At 41.5% G+C, this 8,947-nt stretch overlaps 1 pseudogene; it reads left to right on the top strand.

Annotated features, from left to right (window-relative positions):
- Positions 1-4,517: 4,517 nt before the first annotated feature.
- Positions 4,518-4,634, top strand: LOC136638030 (5S ribosomal RNA; annotated as a pseudogene).
- Positions 4,635-8,947: the final 4,313 nt, after the last annotated feature.

Below are 8,947 nucleotides of genomic sequence, written 5' to 3'. Positions count from 1 at the left end.
GAAACTATAGGCCGGTCAGCCTAACATCTATACCGGGTAAGATGGTGGAATGCCTCATCAAAGATAGGATCTCAAAACACATAGACGAACAGGCCTTGCTGAGGGAGAGTCAGCATGGCTTCTGTAAGGGTAAGTCTTGCCTCACAAACCTTATAGAATTCTTTGAAAAGGTCAACAGGCATGTGGATGCGGGAGAACCCGTGGACATTATATATCTGGACTTTCAGAAGGCGTTTGACACGGTCCCTCACCAAAGGCTACTGAAAAAACTCCACAGTCAGGGAATTAGAGGACAGGTCCTCTCATGGATTGAGAACTGGTTGGAGGCCAGGAAGCAGAGAGTGGGTGTCAATGGGCAATTTTCACAATGGAGAGAGGTGAAAAGCGGGGTGCCCCAAGGATCTGTCCTGGGACCGGTGCTTTTCAACCTCTTCATAAATGACCTGGAGACAGGGTTGAGCAGTGAAGTGGCTAAGTTTGCAGATGACACCAAACTTTTCCAAGTGGTGAAGACCAGAAGTGATTGTGAGGAGCTCCAGAAGGATCTCTCCAGACTGGCAGAATGGGCAGCAAAATGGCAGATGCGCTTCAATGTCAGTAAGTGTAAAGTCATGTACATTGGGGCAAAAAATCAAAACTTTAGATATAGGCTGATGGGTTCTGAGCTGTCTGTGACAGATCAGGAGAGAGATCTTGGGGTGGTGGTGGACAGGTCGATGAAAGTGTCGACCCAATGTGCGGCGGCAGTGAAGAAGGCCAATTCTATGCTTGGGATCATTAGGAAGGGTATTGAGAACAAAACGGTTAGTATTATAATGCCATTGTACAAATCTATGGTAAGGCCACACCTGGAGTATTGTGTCCAGTTCTGGTCGCCGCATCTCAAAAAAGACATAGTGGAAATGGAAAAGGTGCAAAAGAGAGCGACTAAGATGATTACGGGGCTGGGGCACCTTCCTTATGAGGAAAGGCTACGGCGTTTGGGCCTCTTCAGCCTAGAAAAGAGACGCTTGAGGGGGGACATGATTGAGACATACAAAATTATGCAGGGGATGGACAGAGTGGATAGGGAGATGCTCTTTACACTCTCACATAATACCAGAACCAGGGGACATCCACTAAAATTGAGTGTTGGGCGGGTTAGGACAGACAAAAGAAAATATTTCTTTACTCAGCGCGTGGTCGGTCTGTGGAACTCCTTGCCACAGGATGTGGTGCTGGCGTCTAGCCTAGATGCCTTTAAAAGGGGATTGGACGAGTTTCTGGAGGAAAAATCCATTATGGGGTACAAGCCATGATGTGTATGCGCAACCTCCTGATTTTAGGAATGGGTTAAGTCAGAATGCCAGATGTAGGGGAGAGCACCAGGATGAGGTCTCTTGTTAATCTGGTGTGCTCCCTGGGGCATTTGGTGGGCCGCTGTGAGATACAGGAAGCTGGACTAGATGGGCCTATGGCCTGATCCAGTGGGGCTGTTCTTATGTTCTTATGTTCTTAGGATTGCAGCCACTGTCACTCTAAATGAAGTTGGGGATAGCTTTAAAATTGCATGTAGAAGGACATATGATCTTTACCAGGAACTGCCAGTTCTACCTTCTCAAACAATACTAATGTTGGAGCTTGACTGGTGAGTAAGCAAGTGTTAGGATCAAATCAATTCAGAAATAAAATCATATTTAAGCTTTTTTTTGTTATATGGGAGGAGGAAACAAAGCATAAGAGATTAAAGACAAAGACATTCAAAACGTGCTTCCTACTATCATCTGTTATTATTTTCAAAGGAAGGCTTTCATAACTTGCTTCCTTACATTGTTCAAAACATTCAGGTTACTTGTCCAGATCTTAGAAGATAAATTCACTCTGGATTCTTACCAGGCAGCCAACAGAGTGTGAGAGTTTAATACCATCTACTCCTGATATGCTTACTTTCTGCTGACAACACTTTTCTTAATGGAACACCAAAGTCTAGAGATGCCAGACTCACCTCCAATGGCAAGTATTATGTCTGAGATTAGGTGTGATGATATGGAAGATCTCTTTGAGGTTTTGTTCTGTAATGGCTGTTACACACATGCAAACTGTCACTTGATATTGCAGTTAAGATTGGATCAGTCCACTGAAGGTGTAGGAGTGTGAAATTTGAGTCTGAGAACTTTTTTTTAAAGTAGCACACTAATGAAGGAAAATACAGTATCTTACTATTTTTAAAGAGCATATTTAGTCTCCTAGATTCAGAGAGAAACAATGTTACTTCAGATCATCTTAAATGCAAAGGCAGATTTTAAAATAATAATCCTAAATATTTGTCAGTCTCACCAAACAGGTGGTTTTACTTGTGTTTTTAAAGATACTTGGCACTTGCAAATTTGCTTTTAAATTTCACTTTTTAAAGCTGTTTCCTATAGCACATTTAAATTGTATGTAGCTACTATAGCAAGAATTGCCAAAAACCAAGGCAAATGAAATGTTTTAATCTGTCGGAAGGTGCTTTCAGCCCAATGAAAATGTTCCTGTGACAGCCTTTTGAAAACAAGACATTTCCCTTGGAATAGTTGCATGATGTTAATTTGTATTTATTATTCTCTCTGTGTCACTTACCCTGTTACTGCGGATGAAGAGCTGCTGTTTCAGGGACTTCAGTCAGTGAGCAAAAAGAGTTTTCTGCTTGGCTTTGGTTGTGCCAAGCATCAGGGCACAAAGACAGACACAGAGAAGAAAATGTTGCATTCATGGGCCAAAAATCCCATAGAGCTAAGATTGTACTCTTAGAGAACAAATAGTGCAGCAAAATGGAAACCTCAGTGAGAGAGACAGATCAAGGAGTCTAACAGCGCAACCCTATGCAAGTCTCACTGTATTGGTGTATTCAATTCCTAGGTGAGTGTTTACAGAATTACAGCATAAGCATAAGTTCTGAAAATTGGGTTCTTTTTGCACTCCAATGGTAAAACTGAAGAAAAGTCCACAAACTTCCGCAAAAGTCCGATTATTGTAAGCCACGTTGGGCCCCTTTGGGGAGAAAGGCGGGGTACAAATGAAGTAAACAAACAAACAGACAAATAAATAAACAATGATTGTAATTGAAATACATCGATTGATTTATTGATTTGTGGGATAGATAGTAAGGTACATATGATTTTTTTTTGAGTAAAGATATGGGTAAAGGAACCAAATATACATGGGTTAAAGGTAATACAAAGGGGAAAACATTGGGAATTCACAGAACTGCAGTTATTAACATTTTAAATCACCATCAAAAAAAAATTTAATTACTGCTTTCCTCCATTCCATAATGTCAATACAAATTTAACAAAAATTTAGTCTAATCTTGTCTATAATTGTCATAAACATTAATACGTTTACTTTCGTCGATTTCAATTTTACTTGACTCTTAAATCATTTGTCTATCCATCTATAAAGCAGGTTCCATAAATGCTGTATTGTTTCTATCTTACCATCCTTCAAACTTTCAGTTGACATCCATTTCAATAATCTCATATAATTTCTTAATCCACATATCTATAATGGGAGTTTCTGAGCTCTTCTACATCTGAGCATAGATTAATTTTGTTGCAATAGTTGTATACAACAAAATATGTCTTGTATAATTATTACAGCTTTCAGGAAAAATATTCAATAAGAATAACTCTGGCTCAAAAGGTATAACACATTTAAAAATATTTTGAATATTTATATGTACTTTTCTCCAGAATTATTTTGCCTTAGGACAGAGCCACCACATATGGTAAAAAGATCCTTTCGCCTACTTACATTTCCAGCATTTATTGCATATGCCAGAATACATTTTTGCAAGTCTATCTGGAGATGGGTACCATCTGTAAAAGATTTTATAATCTCTTTCATTCTTATTGCTTTGATTATCTTCATATTTCTTTTCCAGATCTAATCCCAGTTGTTCATTGTTATATTACGCCCAATATTCTTTGCCCACAGGATCATCACCTCTTTTACCGACTCATCTTCCGTTTTCATATTTAACAGATATTGGTACATCTTCTTAATATAGTGTTCCTCATTTGATAGAAATATTTTATCAAATTCTGTCTCCACTGGGTAGATTCCTTCTTTTTTGTCTTCCATCCATCTTGTTTTTACTTGTAATTCTGTCAGCCAATCCAATTTAATCCCTTTCTCCAATAATTCTTCTTTTGAATAAAGATCTGCTTTATCGTCCAATAAGTCATCATATCTCTTATTTTGTGATTCCCGTATCCACATTGGCTTTGTATTAATTTCTAACAGTTTGACCCATCTTGGGATTTTCCCATAAACTTTATATCTTATTTGTTCCCACAAAGTACATATGATTAAGGAGCATATAAAATGAAATAAAAGTGAAACTGACAAACATGGATAGCTAAATCCTCCTTAATTCCCAGTGTGGATATGCAGCTGTGCCTGGGGGGAGTTTTGGCTTCTGGAGGCCTCCTTAGTGTAAAGAAATATTTGTTTGTTGTTACTTGCACTGGTGGCCAGGCTGTGCCGAATGGCTTGCTGCGTTTTGCAACAACCCTGCACATGCCCAATCTCGTCTGATCTTGGAAGCTAAGCAGGGTCAGGCCTGGTTAGTACTTGGATGGGAGACCGCCTGGGAATACCGGGTGCTGTAGGCTTATACCATAGTCTTTCAAGACTGAAGGTTGCCAACCAAAAGATCTTATGCTGACAGAATGCTTGTTCCGGCAGTGTAAGGCTTGAATAGAATTCAGTCAAAAATAACCAAAATAATAAACATAAATCAAACAAATTTATGTTTGATAACCAAATACTGTAATACTATTTTGCAAAATTCACACTAGTTTCCTCCTGTAGTATACTTAAAGTCAAAAGTCTGCTAGATTTGTTTCAAGCTGCAATAAAAAATGCACCCCCCCCCCCCCAAAAAAAAACCCAGACTAAATACAATGAGCAATCCTGCACAGGATAGCACCAGAAGGCCCAAATCCTAATCAACTTTCCAGTACTGGCATAGCAATGCCAATGCGGCATGTGCTGCATCCTGTAGTTGGGTGGCACTCAAGGAGACCTCTTCAAAGTAAGGGAATGTTTGTCCCCTTACTCAGAGCTGCATTGCCCTTATGTTGGTGCTGGAAAGTGGGTTAGGACTGTGCCCGAAGGGCACAGTCCTAACCAGGTCTACTCAGACATAAGTCCTATTTTGTTCAATGGAGCTTACTCTCATCTGCAAGCTAATGCTGCAATCCTAACCACACTTTCCTGAGAGTAAGCGCCATTGAACAAAATAGGACTTAGTGGCTAGGATTGTGCCCTAAGTCTCCTAATTTAACACAATAAGGGCCCAATCCTATCCATCTTTCCAGCACTGATGTTTCTGTGCTAATGGGGTATGTGCTGCATGCTCCGGAGGGGAAGCAGTCATGGAGATCTCCTCAAAGTAAGGGAATGTTTGTTCTCTTACCTCAGGGTTGCACTGCATCTGCATCAGTGCTGGAAAATTGGATAGGATTGGGCCCTAAGCCATTTAACCAAGTTCATAGCTACCATACTCTCTCAAGACATATTGGTAAAGTTGGAGAAAGATCTTTTAGAACAAATATTATTATTCTACTAAGTAAAGGTACTCCCAAATGTCCACAAATGTGATAAGAAAAATGGTTCTTTTGGTGGTTGCACTTTTGGTTCTTTTGGTGGTTGCCCTTATCCCCTGGTGGCGGTGCATCCTCTTTCTGCCAGTGCTGGGCCCGGCCCCTGACTGGTCACCAGGTGTCACCTGCTCACCAGGTGCCGTAAACGTGCTTTATGGCACATTTACAGCACCCAGCACCAGCGCTAGGGCTCCGTGCTGGTGCTGGGCTGGTTTAGGATTGGGCCCTTACTGGCCACAGATAGGAGAACCAAGGAGTACAGGAATTTCAGATGAATACCAGGAGCATGATGGTCAATTGCACTGGTTCTCAGATAAAAATATCACAATGTGGAACAGCAGTCTAGAATGGTTTCAACCCATTTTCTGACATACCTAAAGGTATGTGAATTGGTTCCCAGATGCAGAGCAAATGTCTGTACTCATGTATTGATCTGGATTGATTTTTTTCTGGTTTGAGACAGTCAGTAAACTATGAAAACACAATAATAATTGTGATTCCTTATTATTATCAATAATAATTGTGATTCCTTATCCTTAGAAGCAAAAGTAAACTCTGATAACCCTCACTGCTGAACAAGTGATTTCTGTGCTGGATTTTTTAATTAATAAACTTTACGTTTCTAATGGGGAGGTGATAGTAGGGCAAAGTGCATGAAGCAACATCTTGTTTTTATTTAGTTCTCTTTTGAGTCATTGACAGGCGCCAGTAGTGCCTAAACTTATGATTATTACAACCACAATTGGACTTTGTGTCCAAAAGGAAGATTCCTTCAGCTGACTTTAAAAGACTGAGAGTGAAAAAATCCCTCCCAGAAGCAAAAAGCAAGCCCTTGGGAAAAAGGAAAAAAGAAAAGAAATGCCAGAGTAAAAGAGACATACCGCTGGTGTAGCCAAAGAGGGTGCAAAGCACTAAGTTTTGCAGGGAGCCACACTGCAGCATTAAAGGGGCTCCTCCCACTCCCCTTTGGAGCCATTCCAGCCAGGAAGCAAAAACAGAGGCATGCACCTCTGTTTTTGCTCCACCACCCCCATGGCTCCAAAGGGGAGCAGGAGGGGGCCCCTTGCATGTTGCAGTGTGGCTCCCTGCAAAACTTAGTGCTTTGCAGCCCCTCTAGATATGCCAGTAAGGCATACCAAACGCAAGTTTTAAATCTCAATGTTGCACAGCATGTACAGGTCCACCCTGTTTATACACGGATTTTTTACAGGAATTTGACTCAATGGCCACTGCAAATGAGAAGGAATGTGCTGATCCCTCGAGAAGGGGAAAATGCATCCCTTTAAAATCAGTTTAAAAAACTGAACAGTCCTTTAACAATAGCCTCCTTAATGAGAGAGGCAGCTGGCTGACAATCCATAAATCCTTCTCTCTCCAGTGGACCCCTCCCTTCCCCCTGAGCACCTGAAAGAAAGGTGATCACTTTGCATTGGTGAAGGGAGGGGCTGAGTGAAGTGCCTTTCTTTCTAAGTGCTTGGAGGATGACTGATTGATGGACTGTCTTCTTAATGACTGTTATTTTACATCACAAAGGTCAGCAAGTCTGTTTTTAAATCACCTGAGCAAAGAAACTTTGTTTTTTAAATTGGAATGGAACCCACATGAATAATGAGGCTCAACCTGTAAAGGCAAAATAGTTGCCTGTTTCCATATCATGACAGTACACATTATGACAAATCAGAGATAGTGATATCTAGAGCTGTGGTTCTCACACATTTAGCAACAGGACCCACTTTTTAGAATGAGAATCTGTCAGGACCCACTGGAAGTGACATCATCAAGCAGGAAAATTTTTAACAACCCTAAGCTGCAATCCTAACCACACTTACCCAAGAGTAAGTTTCATTGACTATCATTGTTAAAAAGCATATACAGAGTAGCCTGTTAAAAGTACAGGTCTGTAACATTTCCCCAAGTGCAGTCACATACCATGGTAGCATCAAGTCTAATATATTAAAAATAAAATATTGAAATGAATGGAGACCCACCTGAAATTGGCTTGCGACCCACCTAGTGGGTCCATCTAGTTCGAAACACACTGATCTAGAGAATAGTCCATTTATTGCCCAGACCTGTGCTCTGCTGCACAACAGTGCGCATGAAGACAACTACTAGCACCTGTTCAAGGGGGCACCTTCTTCCCTTTTGCTGGCACTGGGAGCTAACCCTGCCCTAAGGCAGCAGCCATTTGTATTGTGACAGGTAAAAGCCCCTATTCCATGTAGCAATGCTGTGCATGTCATTTTTGAAACTTGGGCAGTAAAGGAAGACATAGGCTTAAAGCCCAGTGCACCCTAGAGAGCTACAGAAATAATTAATTATGCTAATAATGACAAGTATTGCATAAGATCAAAACCAATACATTTTTGTCGTCAGAACAGTTCTCCTCCACTCCTTTTGTTTTGCTCAACATCCAGCCTGAAGAAGAGTCCCAAAGGATTTGACAGCTGGCTGTTTACTTTTTGAGATTATTGTTGGCTCTAATTAAAGAATTACTCTACTGTGGCTTTTGGACTCTTGTCAGCTGTAGCTTCATTGTGCCAAGCTCCTGACAGTACAGCCACTTATAATATACTGCTGAAAGTGGAGATTCTAAAGTCAGTTTTGGAAACCAAAGACTGATAGCTGGGAGAAAGATTTTGATTCTATGAGGTGAAACTACAGCTGGGGTTCAATCCCAGCCAGCCAGTGGATATGGCAATATGGTAGGTCTGTATCAGTGTTAAACTGGCCCAACACGCAGTTATGCCACAGAGCACATACTGGGGTGCCAATACATAGGTGATAGGGTTATAGATAAGACTATAACAGCCCAATCCTGAGCTGCCAGGTGCGCAGGGCTGCAGTGGCGCCGAAAATGGCTGCCGCTGCATCAAGCATGCCCCAGGCAGCCACCACCAGCACCTCAGGAGAAGGGGACTTTCATCCCATTCTCCCAGATTAAGCAAATAGCCCCACAATGGGGCTACTCAATTCTACGATGACCCAAGCAAAGCTCCACCGGTCCCACCTCCCTCTTGCCCTGCTCCCTTCCCTGGCACACATCCTCCCTGTGCCTCCACTATCCTGGAATACCTCCTCCCCACCTCCCCCCATGCCCCCACCTACCTCTCTGCAGCCTGGTGGTCTGCGCGACTGCTCTGGTACTCCACCAGTGGCGTAGCTACGTCATTTGACACCCGGGGTCCATAATTTTTGTCACCCCGCACAACATAATTAATTAATTATTATTATTAATTGCTCAATTATATTAATTATTAATTAATTAATTCATTTTTATACCACCCTTCTTCTAAGCAGCTCAGAGTAGTGCACATGGT

This window comes from Tiliqua scincoides, chromosome 1, assembly GCF_035046505.1.
Source record: "Tiliqua scincoides isolate rTilSci1 chromosome 1, rTilSci1.hap2, whole genome shotgun sequence".
Lineage (NCBI taxonomy): Eukaryota > Metazoa > Chordata > Lepidosauria > Squamata > Scincidae > Tiliqua > Tiliqua scincoides.
Note: the sequence above shows the minus strand (reverse complement) of the source record. Positions and strands in the feature narration are given on the sequence as shown.